Source organism: Choloepus didactylus, chromosome 17 (genome assembly GCF_015220235.1).
Source record: "Choloepus didactylus isolate mChoDid1 chromosome 17, mChoDid1.pri, whole genome shotgun sequence".
Lineage (NCBI taxonomy): Eukaryota > Metazoa > Chordata > Mammalia > Pilosa > Megalonychidae > Choloepus > Choloepus didactylus.
Genome location: NC_051323.1, coordinates 40,883,240 through 40,898,343, shown reverse-complemented (window position 1 = coordinate 40,898,343; position 15,104 = coordinate 40,883,240).

Below are 15,104 nucleotides of genomic sequence, written 5' to 3'. Positions count from 1 at the left end.
ATGAGTTTTAAATTGAGAAGAACTTTGCTCTTGCCGAAGAAACAACACTAAAATGGAGATGAAATAAACTCCAAATTCTATGTGTGGAGTTTATCTAGACATCCCACTGAATGAAGCTGTAGTACAATACTGAGCAATTTAATTTTCGCTGGATGAAGGAGAGCAAACTCAAATGTGTTCAACGTTTCAAAATATTTATTTACATGTTCTAATTCCAGCCAAGCATGTACAGTAGATACATGGGGATGATCAAGATGGAAGGTTTAGATTTAGAATAATGAAGTGGTATATGTATGTGTGTTTGTTGGGAGTGGGTAGTTTAAGTAGCTTGGTATATTAGAAGAAGTGCTAGATGCTGAGTAACGTGGTTTCTAGCTCTAGCTTTGTCATTAGCTTTCTATGGGACCTAGGCAAAACTCTAAGCTTCTTCTTGTTTAATGCTTGCCTGGCAAACAACTTAAAGAGAATGGGAGAAGGATTGTATGTTATGTGAATATATCTCAATAAAATTGCATTAAAAAAGAAAGAGTGGGACAATGTGAGTATGAAGCAAACTAATATAAGAGGGAGTTTGCTGTGTTATTTTGCATACATGTTACTTTATTTAATCTATATGCTAGCCTTGAAAAGTAAGTATTTATCCTCTTTCTGTCTTCTTTTCCTCTTGCTCTCTCTTCTGCCCTCATACTCACTTTCTGTTTCTCAACAAAGCATGGCTTAGAGAGGTTAAATAACTTGCCCCCAAACTGATTTCTTCTTGACAGAGAGAGGACCAAATCTGTTGAAGATTAAGGCCCATATCCTTGTTTACTGCACCATTCTGTTATAGTACCTTTCAAAAGTAAAAAAACATATAGTGTAATATATAATCCTTCTAGAGTCTTCTTTAATATTTAAGAGATTGAAATAGAAAGAGAAAGAAGACCACAGATCCCTACCAGAAAGGGATATATCCCAATACATTTTGGCTACACATAGGTCTTGTATAAAATATTAGGATAACTAAAAAGGAATACTATAGTTTCCAATGATATGTTGGCAGCAATTTTTAAGTAAATTTATTTATTGTAGGCTCATAATATAATAAACACAGAAAGCATAAGTTTAGAGCATAATGAATTTCCAAAAATGAACATACCTATGTAACTTTCACTAAAATAAAAAAATTAGAAAATAACCTTTATACTCCTTTCAGTTCTTTCCTATCGCTACCTCCATAAACTTATCCAATATCTTGATTTCAAAAACTAATTTTGCCCAATTTTGCAATTTATATAAATGGACTAATTAATTATGTCCTCCTTTGTGTTTGGTTTCTTATGTTCAAAATGGCATTCATGAGATTCATGCATTTGTTGCATGCAGCAATTTGTTCATTTTCAATGCTGTATTCAGTTTTATAAATATGCCAATATTTATTTCGCATTCTACTGTTCATGAACATTTGCACTGCCTTCTATTTGTAACTTTTACAAATAATGCACTATTAACATTGTTGTACATGCCATTTGGTGCAAATCTGTGCACAATCCCATTGAGTCCTTGCCCAAAAGTGGAATTGCTGGGTCATGGGAAATGTTTATCTTCATTAGTTGTGAAACAGATTTCCAAAGTTGTACCAATTTACACTGCCAAAAGCAGTGTGAGAATTTCTAACTTTCTGGAAAACAATTATCAATCATTTTAATTTTAAATACTCTGGTTGGTTTTCTGGTATCTCACAATGATTTTACTTTTTATTTTTCCAATGACTAATAGTTGAGCACCTGTTCATCTTTTGACCATTAGGATATCCTTTTTTGAAAAGTGGTCTGTCCAACCTTTGCCCATATTTTTATTTGATCATCTGTCAGTTTTAAATTGATTACAGGAATTCTTTATGTATTTTGAATATGAATCCCATTGTCCATTTTACATATTGAAAATATCTTCTCTCACTCTGTAGCTTGCATCTTTGCTCTCTTCAGGGTTTCCTTGGATAAACAGAAATTTTAATATTAACATAGTCAATTTATGTTTTTCTTTGTGGTTATTGTTTTCTGTGTCTTAATGTTTAGGAAGCTTTGCCTACCCTGGGTAATATTTTCCTATGTTACTTCGTAAACACATAGTTTTAATCTTTCCCATATGGATCAACATTCCTTCAAGGATAAAATTTTTCCCTTTAGAGTATCTAGTTTACACAGTCATATATAGAAAAGACCACAATTTCCTCCATTTTTCTGCATTGTATGTGTGTTTGTATCTTTTTTGACCTGAATCATGAATCATAATGAAACTTTACATAGGAGAAGGTGTGGAGTGCAGCCAAAGTCATATTAAAAGGGAAATGCATACTTTTCAATGAAGATAATAGAAAAAGAGACAACCTCTCTTGTAAGTGTATATCTCAAGAGCTTAGCAAGTAATTAGGAGAGTATTCAGATTCTTTTCATTTTGTTTTTGATAAATCATGATTTTCAAGAAATTTGTCCGTTTCATTTAATTTTCAAATTTGCTGATATAGAATTGTTCATTATTTACTCTTACATATTTCACTCATATAAGATCTTTAGAGCCACTCCCTTTTTCCTGGTTTGTAATTTTTGCCTTCTCTTTTTTTTCCTTCATAACTTGTTAGGGATTGTTAACTTTAATCACCTTTTTAAAGAATTCTCAGAAATCAGTGTTTGGTTTTGTTTCCTTTTAACTGTATATTTGTTTTCTATATAATTTATTTCTATTATAATTCTCTCTTCAATTTTCTTTATGTTTAACATACTCTTCTAATTACTTGCTAAGCTCTTGAGATATACACTTATAATACAGATTGTCCCTTTTTTTCTATTATCTTCATTGAAAAGTATGCATTTCCTTTTTAACATGACTTTAGCTGCACCCCACACCTTCTCCTATGTAAAGTTTCATTATGATTCATGATTCAGGTGAAAAAAGATATGTTTCATTTCTAATTGTAATTTATTTTTTCATCCATACATACTTAGATATATATGACTTAATTTCCAAACATTAGGGATGTTTCTCATAACATATGTTCAGAATTCATGTTCCTGATAATATTAATCCTTTAAAATTTGTTGAAACTTGTTTTAAGGCCTAGTATTTGTTAATTTCTATAGGTGTTATATATACACCGAAAAAGAATGGGTGATCCACGACTGTTGGGACAGGTGTTCTGTGTCAATTAGATCACGTTTATTTATCATGTAATTCATATATTCAATATCCTTTATGTTCTGTCCATTTTTAAGAAATGTGTTTATTTATATATACACATATACTTTATATTCTTTATGCATATTGTATTTTGTCTTTATGTATTTGCATTATTTATTGAATAAAAATGAGGATTGTGATATAGTCCTTATATATTAATGCTTTAATCCTTATGCTATATCCTTTTTATGTCTAATAAAGCTGCTTGACTTACAGTCTATTTTGTAAGAGATTACTATGGATAACACAGTTTTCTTTTGCCTAGTTTCTGTGCAGTATACCTTTTACTTTTAACCCTTCTCTATCTTTATAATTAACATGTTTCTCTTATAAGGTGCATACAGTTGATTCTTTAAAGTACGTATGGCAATCTTTGTGTTTTCCTTGTAGTTCATTGTCTACTTACACATAGTGCAATTACTGATATATTTGTGTATAAAGCTACTGTTTTATATTTACTTTGTAATTGTCCTACTTATTTTATGTTCCCTTTCCTCTCCTTTTTAATGTTATTTTGGATTAGTCATTTATTTGTAGTATTTAATTTTCTTCCACTTAGCAGCTCTTGATAGTTTCCTAGTATTACAGCATGCATGCCTGACTTATCAGAGCTATACATAAATTAGTATTTCTAGGACAATGCAAGCAGTTTGAATATTTTTACTCTCTTACCCCTTCTTGGCTTTTGTGCAGTTGTTGCTCTGTATTTTAATTCTACATCATAATTCCCAAAAGTCATTGCTATTGTTGTTTCATAGGTCAATATTCTAATTATTCACATATTTACTTTCCCATTGGTCTTCTTTCCTTCTTTCATTTACATGCTTTCAGTAGATTCATTTTTATTCTGCCTGAAAAACTCCATTTCTTATTTCATTTACTGTGGATCTACTGATAGTGAAATCACAAATTTTGTATCAATATCTTTAATTTGTCTTTATCTTTAAACAGTAATTTTACTTGTTGTGCTAGTTTGCAAATGCTGCCAGAATGCAAAACACCAGAAATGGACAGGCTTTTATAAAAGGGGGTTTATTTGATTACACAGTTACAGTCTTAAGGCCATCAAGTGTCCATCAACAAAGGGTACCTTCACTGGAAGATGGCCAGTGGCCTCCAGAAAACCTCTGTTAGCTGGGAAAGCATGTCACTGGCGTCTGCTTGATCCCAGGTTGTGTTTCAAAATGGCATTCTCCAAAATGTCTGCATCAGCTTCCAATGGCCATCTTCAAAATGTCTGTCTCAGCTCCAACTCGCTCCTTCTGTCTGAGCTTATATAGTGCTCCAGTAATCTAATCAGGGCCCTTGCTGAATGGGTGTGGCCACACCTCCATGAAAATTATCCAATGAAAGATCTCGCCCACAATTGAGTGATCACATCTCCACAGAAACATCCAACCAAAAGTCTCCAACCCAATCAACACCAATATGTATCCTGCCCACACATGAATGCATCAAAGATAATGGTGTTTTGGGGGGCATAATACATCCAAACCAGCACACTTGTAAAGAAATCTAGTTTGACATTTATTTTCTTTCAGTGCTTTAAAAATAGCTTTCCAATATCTTCTGGCTTCCATCAGTTATGTTGAAATGTCAGCAGTTAGTCTTATTATCAGTCTTTTAAAGGTATTTTTTTTTTTTTTCTGGATAGTTTTCAAGACATTCTCTTTGTGTGTTGTTTTAAGAAGCTATACTATGATTTTGTAGGGTGTGGTTTCTTTTCTTTTCTTTTCTCTTTTTGTGCTTCTGTGCTTAGAGTTCTTTTTAAATCTGTAACTGATATGTTTCATCAGTTTTGAAAAATTCTTGACCAGTATCTAGTCACTTATCTCTGTCCCCAATTCTTTCTCTCCTTAGGGAAGAAAAAATTGAACTGCAATTTCACATGTTAGGTCATTTCACCATATTCTATATATCTCAATTGTTTTTTCTTTTTTCCCAAAAACTGTATAGGGAATCCCCACCATAAAATGTAAATGCCTTTGTAAACATTATCTCTAGTACAGAGCCATTTTAAAGAAACCATATCCAGAGCTACAGACAGGATATTTTGAAATGATCAAATTGGTGGTAATTTCAGTCAAGGAAACTGAGGCAAAGCTATAGCATTTGGTTCATGAGGACAGTCACTATATATAGTTTTTTTGTTTTGTTCTGTCTCCATAGGGTCACAAACAGTATGTGGCATAAGATACATGCATGTTTAGTATTTGTTGAATAAATGAATAAAAAGGAGAATGATTAGAAGTTGCTTAAAATGAAAAATGAATAATTAAATTCTAAGTAAATAATGAATGAATATGGTACATAAGTTGGAGTTTTAATTTTCTCTTATTAACTTGCCAAAATGACTTGAAGCTAAAAGAAAAAAAAAAACAAATATTTAAAGTAAAATAATTAAGGACTTTCTAAAACTATGTTATTTATTTTGTTGAAATAAAATAGGTTTTCACCCTCCTTTCTTAAATTAGGGCAAACTTTATTCAGTTTGGAACCAGCAAAACTCTCAAGAATTTACTCTCATATTTGAGAAATCTTTTCAAATATTAGAAGTATGAAGCTGGAAATGACTTAAAATAATCTTCTTTCTCATTTCTCCACCCCAAAGACCTATAAATACCAATTTCAATTTTTAATGTCTCTGAAAAGGGAGGATCCATTACTATATAAAACTAATGCAGTCCATCAGTTTTATAATGCAAGAAATGTTCTTTTTCATCACAAACCCAAAATGTATTTTGGGTTCTCACTGACAGTAAGAATATGAATATATTTTTGAAAGTGAAAATTATTGCTGTTTTCTACATTTTAAGACAAAATATTCTCATTACAGAAAAGTCAAACAACGCATTTATTTTTACAGGAAGTAAAAAGCACCCAGATCAGATTTCCATAGATAATCTCTAGCCATGTATTGATGAGCATCCCCTCTGCACTTATAGTGATCTAATTTTGCTTTATCTCCATTGGAAGCTTTAAGAAATTATCTCTAACATATCATTCCACCATCAGTCCTTTACTGCTACTTCCACAATTAACCAACCCTTATTGTCTTAACTGCTATCAACAGGCTAACTTTATGTTTCAGCTTTCTCATTTCTTTTTGGCCTGCAAATCAATGCTATGTTTGAACAGTTTTCTAAAGAGCCCTGCCATGTGTAGGTTTTAAACAAGCTGTTTTAGTCTAATGAAGACAATAGTGAAATTCAGCAATTCTATGAAAGAGCCAGTATGATAAAATCTGCTTCTATGAATACAAGTCACAACACATATTTGGTAGGCAATCGAATCCTTGGCTTGGGTTTCTTCTTCTCGGTCATAGGACTTCAAATCATTTTCTATAGAAAAACTTACCCAACAAAAATGAAACTTTGAAGCCAGGCCACCATTAGTTGTTGAGTAGGGCTATTTAATGAACTCAGTATTTTTACTTTGTATCAAAACCTTGTACAAGCATTCCAGTTCAGCATGTGTTTATTTTTCCTTTCTGCATTCCCCTCTCTACCTTATTTATTTTTTAGTACATTTGTTGTTAAACCAGAAAAATTATTAACCAAAACATATCTTTTAGAGGCCACTCCCTTGTCAGTCTCATCTACTAAAACATAGTTCAGTTAACTGTGTTACATAATGTGTCTGATTAAGTTTCAGGAGCATGATTAAGTCCTATGTTCAGGCAAAAACATGTATTTACCTAGGAGATGTGATTGAAGGGCAACAACCTATTCTGCTTGGGTGATAATCATATTAACCATGCCTCTAAAGCAACTGGGGCCAATTCAGTTATGCACAATGCACAAGAGAACGGCTGAGTCAAGGGTGAAGTCAATGAGGCACTCACCTCGGGTGCAAAAATTAAGGCATGTGCCAATAAATCCAGTAGTCAAGAAAAGCAATATTTTAATTCTACATTTTTTTAAAAGCCCAAAAGTAATGAAAAAACAGGATAAACGAAAAACTACACTTTTACAATTGTAAATAAAGACAGGATCAGTATTATTTATTTTTCCTTTTGCCTCTGGCTCCAAAATGGCCTGGCATAGCACTAATCGTCATTTAAAATTTTCAGAGTTTGCTGATCAAGGATTTAAAAATTATTTTTATTTTTAATATTTCATTAAGATATTGTTTATCTTAATTCCTGCATTTTTTGACACCCTGTTAATTTTTGCACCCAAGGCAGGTACTTCATTCACCCCTCCTTTGTCCAAGCCCAGTATAGGAGGTGTCCTTTTGACACTGAGGAAAAATGTAAAGATTTCAGGAAATACAGTAGAGATTCAAACTCACATAATCTGTTTTTCCTCTCTCTCATACTTAATGAGAAGATTCGATAACACCTAGATCCAACACTCTAAAACTGGAAAATATTACTTATAGATATCCAAGATCCTCCCCCAACAGCTTCTTATTTAATATGTATAAAGGAAGATCTAGGAATCTGTACTTTATACTAAATAGCAAATGATTCTTATGCCAGTGGTCCTGGGATCATTATTGGAATAATGTTTGGCTAGACTGTTTACTATCTTCCATCTCTCCTGACAGAGACTAGTGTTCATAAGGATAAATATTTAGTAAATAGGCCAGTGACTGTGTCTAGTTATGTTAAAAACAACGCCAAATATAAGAAAATATTTGCATTTTTATGGCTCTCTAAGTTGTCATACAGTGTTCACAGCTATGTAACTTAAATCAAATTCTCTAACTTGGAAATTGAAATTGGAGTATATTTGGTACACTGAAAGTGAGTATAATTGGTAAACACTATCCTTAGTTCATATGGACTTCAGTTCTTTTAATCTTGGGGGAAACTTTCCCTTTCAACTACCTTTGTCATTTTTTTTTTAGTACCTGAAATAAGAACGTTGCATGTGCTAATATGATATAAAAGTGCATGCTTATAGTTATGCCTACAAAGTCTTACAACAAAAGCATTAATGTTTTCATTTTACTGATGTGGAACAAACAGAGAGGTTAATTCACTTTCTAAAAATCTCATGGAAGAGTTAGAGGCATTGCTATGCAAAGACTAAAATAAAGGTGTTCTAACTCCTACCATTGTTCATATTCTATCAGTTTATCAGTGTTTATAAATTGAAATCACATGTAGTCTTCACTAAAATTCAAATTCCTGGGACTGCTCCAATAACAAATGTATGCATTTTTAAAGAGTGGGCCCAGGAATATGAATTTTTAACAACCATCCCCATACGAATCTGCTATATCCTAAATCCTGACTATCATTAGATATTAATCCTTTTGTTTGTACTGGGTGTATACACAGTCTAGACTTTTTAATGGGTTTGTTCCTGTCTTGAAGAGAACTCTGGTCATTTCCCAATTGGTTTTCAAATGCAGAGGAACTATGAATGCTTATTCCCATTTTATAAATAGTAAAAGAATGAAATAAGCATGATTAAATATAGCAATATTCATAGATGTATGTCAGGATTCTCCAGAGAAATACAACCAACAAGAAATATGTCATATATATGAAAATATATACATTAAGATATTTATTATAGGAATTGGCTCATGTGACCATGGAGATTGGCAAGTCTGAATTCCATAGGGCAAGCCACAATTTGGAAACTCTGAAGAAGGTGAAGTTGAATTCCCCAGAAGAGGTTGGCTTGCTGAAGTACAGATAGAAATTATTCTTTCTGACTTTGGAAATCCTCAGCTCTGGCTTTAAGACCTCTAACTGACTGAATGAGGAGACGATCCCTCATTGCTGGGGACACTCTCCTTTGCTGTTTGTAGATGCAACCAACTGACAAGAGATGCAAATCCATTTATTAAATATCCTCACAGTAACATTCAGACCAGAACTTGCTTGATCAAAAAACTGGACACCATAACCTATTCCAGCTGACACATTAAATTAACCATCACTGCCCAACACTTGTCAACTTGGCATCCATACATATCTCCTTAAACTATACAAATGGAGACAATAACTTTCAAGTAACATGATACAACTATCCTGTGTACAACTGGAAAGTCTCTAACCCTTTCCCCAGAAGAGATTAGCAAGTCCTTGGATGATATTCACCCTTATCCTTGATCTCCTGTAACTTAAATACTATGACATAAATTTAATAAAACACATGTTATATGATAATGGGATAAGAGAAGGAAGAAAACAAACATTTGCTTTGTGTATGTGAAGCATATGAAACATACTCATAGCAAAACAGGAAGAAATATTCATAGCAATTACAGTCCTCATTTCTGCAACTAGTCACATGGTCATAGTTGATACTTATCACTACCTTCTTCTACGACTCATTCCATGTTCCTTTACCCTCTGCAAGCACATCAGTTGGTCAAGGTTCTTTGCCTTGTGGGGTGACTGATATTTTCATTCCTGAATGGTCTGTGCCTTTCATAGTATGGCCTGTGTTGGGTTGTTTTAGCTTTCCATTGACTCAAATCACAGGGCATGGTAGCACTAAGAGATACCCTAAGGGATTGCCTATATTCCAGGAATAGTCTTCATCTCTGTTGTGTAATAGCAGTGCAATTTCCCTTTGGTAATTAGGATCTACAACCAGTATAGTACCTCCTTCTTTATCTATTGATTCTGAGGCATGAGGAGACCCAAGTGGCCAGGTGACAGTCTTAACTCCCAGTTCAATGGAATTATTATTGTGTCTCCTATTGGAAACATTCTTCCTTTGGGAACTAACACCCCTATACCAGTGGACCATAAGGAAGATCTCAGGGAAAGGAAGCAAAAGTTTTCTAGTGGATCATCGGGAGAAATAGTGAGTGGTGTCACTCCCTTTCCACCCCTTGATTCTTGAACCTATGAATCTTGGCTATGGGATACATTGTACCAGACTGGACACATATTTAGAGTATATATAGCCTCCTGGAGAACATTGCTCCAACCGTTCAAGCTATTGCCACCTAGTTGATGCCTTAATTGAGTCAGTCCAGCTGCTTCAGGATAATGGGGAACATGGTAAGACCAGTGAATTCCATGGGCATGGGCCCATTGCCACACTTAATTAGCTGTAAAGTGAGATCCTTGATCAGAAACAAAGCTATGTAGAATATCATGACCACAGATAAGCCACTCTGTTAGTCCATGGATGGTAGTATTGGAAAAAGCCTTTAATTCAGGGAAGGCAAATCTATATCCAGAGTGTTTATTCCAGTAAGAACAAAATGCTGCTCCTTCCATGATGGGAGCAGTCCAATGTGATCAACCTGTCACCAGGTAGCAGGCTGATCACCTCAGGGGATGGTGCCATATCAGGGACTGAGTGTTGGCCTCTGCTGCCCACAAATTAGGTACTAAGCAGTGGTTATGGTCAGGTTGGCATTGGTGAGTGGAAGCCTAAGCTGAGTCCATACATAACCTCCATCCCTACCACCATGGTACTTTGTTCATGAGACTATTGGACAATTACCACAGTGGTTGACGAAAGAGGTTGATTGGTATCCATAGAATGGGTCCTATGGATCCTATCACTTGATTATTAAAAACCTCCTCTGCTGAAGTCACCTTCTGGTGAGCATTCACATGGGACACAAATATCTTCATGTTTTCCACCCATTTAGAAAGGTCTATCCACTTACTTTTTCCCTAGACCTCTTTGTCACTGATTTTCCAATCATGTTCCAAGTCCCTGATCATCCTGCCAAACCATTGGCTACAGAACATGAATGAATATACAAAGGCACATCTGACCATTTTTCCCCCAAGCAAAATGAACAACCAGGTGCACTACTCAAAGTTCTACCCAATGGTAGGATTTCCCTTTACCACTGTCCTTCAAGGATGTCCCGAAAAGATCTATAGTGTTGCCACTGTCCACTTTTAAGTGGTACCTGTATATTGTGCAGAACTATCTGTAAATCAGGCCTGAGTTTTCTCTTCCTCAGTCAAATGATCATAGGGAACTCCCCAAGAGACCATAGTTGTGGCCTGGAAAGAGAAGACAATGTAACAGGAGTAGGGGCAATGGACATTTGGACCATTTTCTCATGTAACTTACTTGTGCCTTCAGGACCTGCTAAAGCCCAATCTCCTGTATACCAGTTCCATATGATAATGGGGTGCTGCTGTGCAAGCACAACTTTATAGCTTGGTGGGTCAGACAATACCCAGTTTATGATGAGCAACTCAGGTCCCATGGCAACTTGGTGGCCTATAGTTAAATGTTCAGTTTCTACTAAGGTCCAATAGCAAGCAAAAAACTGTTTCTCAAAAGGAAAGTCGTTATCTGTGGAGGAGGGCAGGGCTTTACTCCAGACTTAAGGGTCTGCACTGTGACTGTCTCATAGGGGCCTGCCAAAAGATATATATACTATCTCTATTTGCCACTGAAACTTCCAGCACCACTGGACCTCCTGAATCATATGGCCCAAATGGCAGAGCAATTTGCATGGTTGTCTGGACCTGTTGCAGAGCCTCCTCTTGTTCTGGTTCTTGCTTAAAACTAGCAGCTTTTCTGATCACTTGGTAAATGGCCTGGAGTAGTATACCCAAATGAGGAATATGCTGCCTCCAAAGTCCAAAGAAGCCAACTAAGCATAGTGCTTCTTCTTTGTTGAAGGAGAAGTTAGATACAATAGCTTACCATACTGTCACTGGATGCCTAGAAATTTCACTTAGGTGGGGGGCCCCTGAATTTTGTTGGATTTATCTTCCCCCTCTGACATGCAAATGCCTTATCAATAAGTCTAGAGTAGCTGCTACTTCTTGCTCACTAGTTTCATTCAGCATGATGTCATCAATATAATGGGTCAATGTGATGTCTTGTGGAAGGGAAAGCCAATCAAGGTCACTGCAAACTAGATTATGACATAGGGCTGGAGAGTTGACATAGCCCTGAAGTACGACCATGAAGGTTAATGCTAGCCTTGCCAGCTAAAGAAAAATGATTCTGGTTGTCTTTACCAACAGCTATCAAGGAAAAAAACAGCACTAGGCAGATTAATAGCTGCATACCAGGGAATGTGTTAATTTACTCAAGCAATGATACCACATCTGGAACAGCAGTTGCAACAGGAGTCATAAACTAGATCTCTTCCCCCAAGATCCATCTGTTTGCTGCACAGACCAAAAAGGAGAGTTGAATGGATGGAGATGTGGTGTGTATCACCTTCCCTGCATCCCTCAAGTCCTTGATGATGGCTAATCTCTGCAATACCTCTTGGTATGTGAAATTGCTTTGGGTCACTATTTTGCTAATAGAAACATTTCTCTTGGCTTCTCCTTGGCCTTTCCTACCATAATAGTCCCCACTCCAATATGGGGATTCTGCCAGTTGCTGAGTATGTCTTCTCCAATATGCATTCCAGAGGGGGATTAACCACAGAAAGGGTTCAGGGACCAACTGGGACTCACTATGAGATAGACTTGAGCTAAGACTCCATATATCACCTGACCTCCATAAGCCCCTACTTTGACTGGTGGACTACAGTGATGTTTGGTGTCTTCTGGAATTAATATCAGTTCAGAGCCAGTGTCCATAACTTCTGAAATGTCTGATCATTTCCTTTTTCCCAATGCATAGTCATCCTGGTAAAAGGGAGTGGGTACCTTTTACTTTGTTTTCCATGTTAACCTTTCTACTTCCCTTCCACAGTTAGGAACCATATAATATAGTTTGTCCCTGATTAAATAATGTGATGGATAGAACACATCAAGTGTTTATTGTAAAAAGAGTGGAAAAGTATTTAGCTTTCAGCAAATGGTGTCTGCTCAGTCTAAGCAAGGAACATATATATAGAAATAGTGTGGCCATTTTTTCCTTATAGGTGGCATGTGTGCTGAACTTTCTCCATACCCCCATTCCATTTTCTCCCCTAAGAATAAAAAGACTGCTGAAAATGAAAAAAAAGGCTTGGAGAAATATTAGCAGTATAAATTTTTGTAGTGTAGCTGTTCTCTTTCTCCATGGGATCCAACCTTTCCTTCATGCAAGGGGTTCTGGGTCTTTACTGTCTCAAGACTGGGAATAGATTGAGGAGCTGTGTTTCTCTGTTTTGTGATTCAAGTTTAACTTTTGTTCACTTGTTCTAGAACTCTTCTGTATATATAGATCAAGTAAGAATTTAGTAGACAATCCATTTATTTCATTCTACACACCCCATGATCAATTAGCTAATGTCATAGGTCTCTGCAAGTCAGACTATTCTAATTACTACTTTGAATCTGCTACCCATTATGATAGCCATACCCACCTCATCTTTGGATGTTAAGTGTCACAACTTGGCTCCTGTTAAGCTAGAGTCTGTTCACCCCCACTGCATTTAAGGGTCCAAGATCAATGACAGCAGTTCCCACAGTAATACCTGACCTACAAAGAAAAGCAACCACAGAGCTCTTCGGTGATGCTGGAGCTACTCTCACAAATTTATTACTTACAGTCATGATGAAAGGTATCCTTTGAGCATTCCTTTGGGTGAATGAGCAATTCTTACATGACAAATCCACTCTACAAGTCCAATCTCTTGAAGTCTTTGGCTTGCCTCATCTACCTTATACTAGGTTATAATGCAGTAATGGCATTTCAACTTCAGTTAAGGCAAGTGTGCCAGTTTGAAACTGTTATGGTCACCAGAAGAGCCATGATCTTTTAATCCAATCTTGTTGGGTGGAACATTTTGATTGAATGTTTCCATGGAGATGTGACTCACCCAACTGTGGGTGACACCTTTGATTGGGTTATTTCCATGGAGGTGTACACCCTGCCCATTTAGGGTAGGCTTTGACTGGTTCACTGCATATTTATGAGCACTCAGGAGCTAACACAGACACAGATGCTTGGAGACAATTGGAGATGTTAGCCCAGAGTTTGCTCTGAAGAAACTAAGAGAGGATCCTCAAATGCTTAGAGAGAAACACCCTGGGAGAACAAGCAAGAATGCACAGGAGCTGAGAGAAAAGGTAAGGGAGGACTCCCAGATGCTACGATGCATAGTTGTTGAAGAAGCTAAGAGAGACAAGCCCAGAGACATTTTGGAGAAAGCCATTTTGAAACCAGAACCCAGGAGCAAAGATCAGCAGAAGCCAACCACGTGCCTTCCCAGCTAACAGAGGTGTTCTGGACGCCATCAGACTTCCTTATGTGAAGGTATCCTCTTGTTGATGCTTTAAATTGGACATATTCATGGCCTTTGAACTGCAAATTAGTAGCCTAATAAACCCCTTTATAAAAGCCAATCCATTTCTGGTATTTTGCTTGATGGCACCATTAGTAAACTAGAACTGCAGGCCACCTTATGGTCCAGGATTCAGCCAACTAACTGAATAAACTGTCAGAGCCCTTTCTAAACACCTCAAACTATAGCATTGCTTCTAGAAACTCTGCTTAGTGCATCCATATCAATAAATTCAGCCTGATCCAACATTACATTCCTTCCACCCTTATTCCACACCTTTAGTATCAATTCCCACATGCATTCACCTGATTTCTCTCTACATAAATTGGAAAAAACATGCAGTTCTTTTGGGGTCTTGTGCACCTCCTCCTGGGTCACACTTTGTACTTCAGTTTTCAGGGCCTGTTGGGACATCAGTCTAGTTATAGATCTGGAAGCAAAAAGGTATATTGGGTGGGTCATGAGAGGAATTGGCAGTGTCTTGCAAGTCAACTACCTCAGTGAATTCTAATACGGTGGAACAGGGTTAATCTCCTTAGACAGGTGTGTGAGGGCTATTTCCTCAGGGGAGGCAATTACAGGCTTGTCAGACAAAGCAGGGTCATTCTCTTCAGACAGAGGTGGAATGACTAATTCCTTAGAGTAGATTTTACCATGGATTTATATGGCTAAGAAGTCTCAGTAGAATTTAGGGGTTCAGTGTCCTCCCCAACATTATGAGAGCCCACATGTTCCCATTCCAATTTTCAAGATCCCAT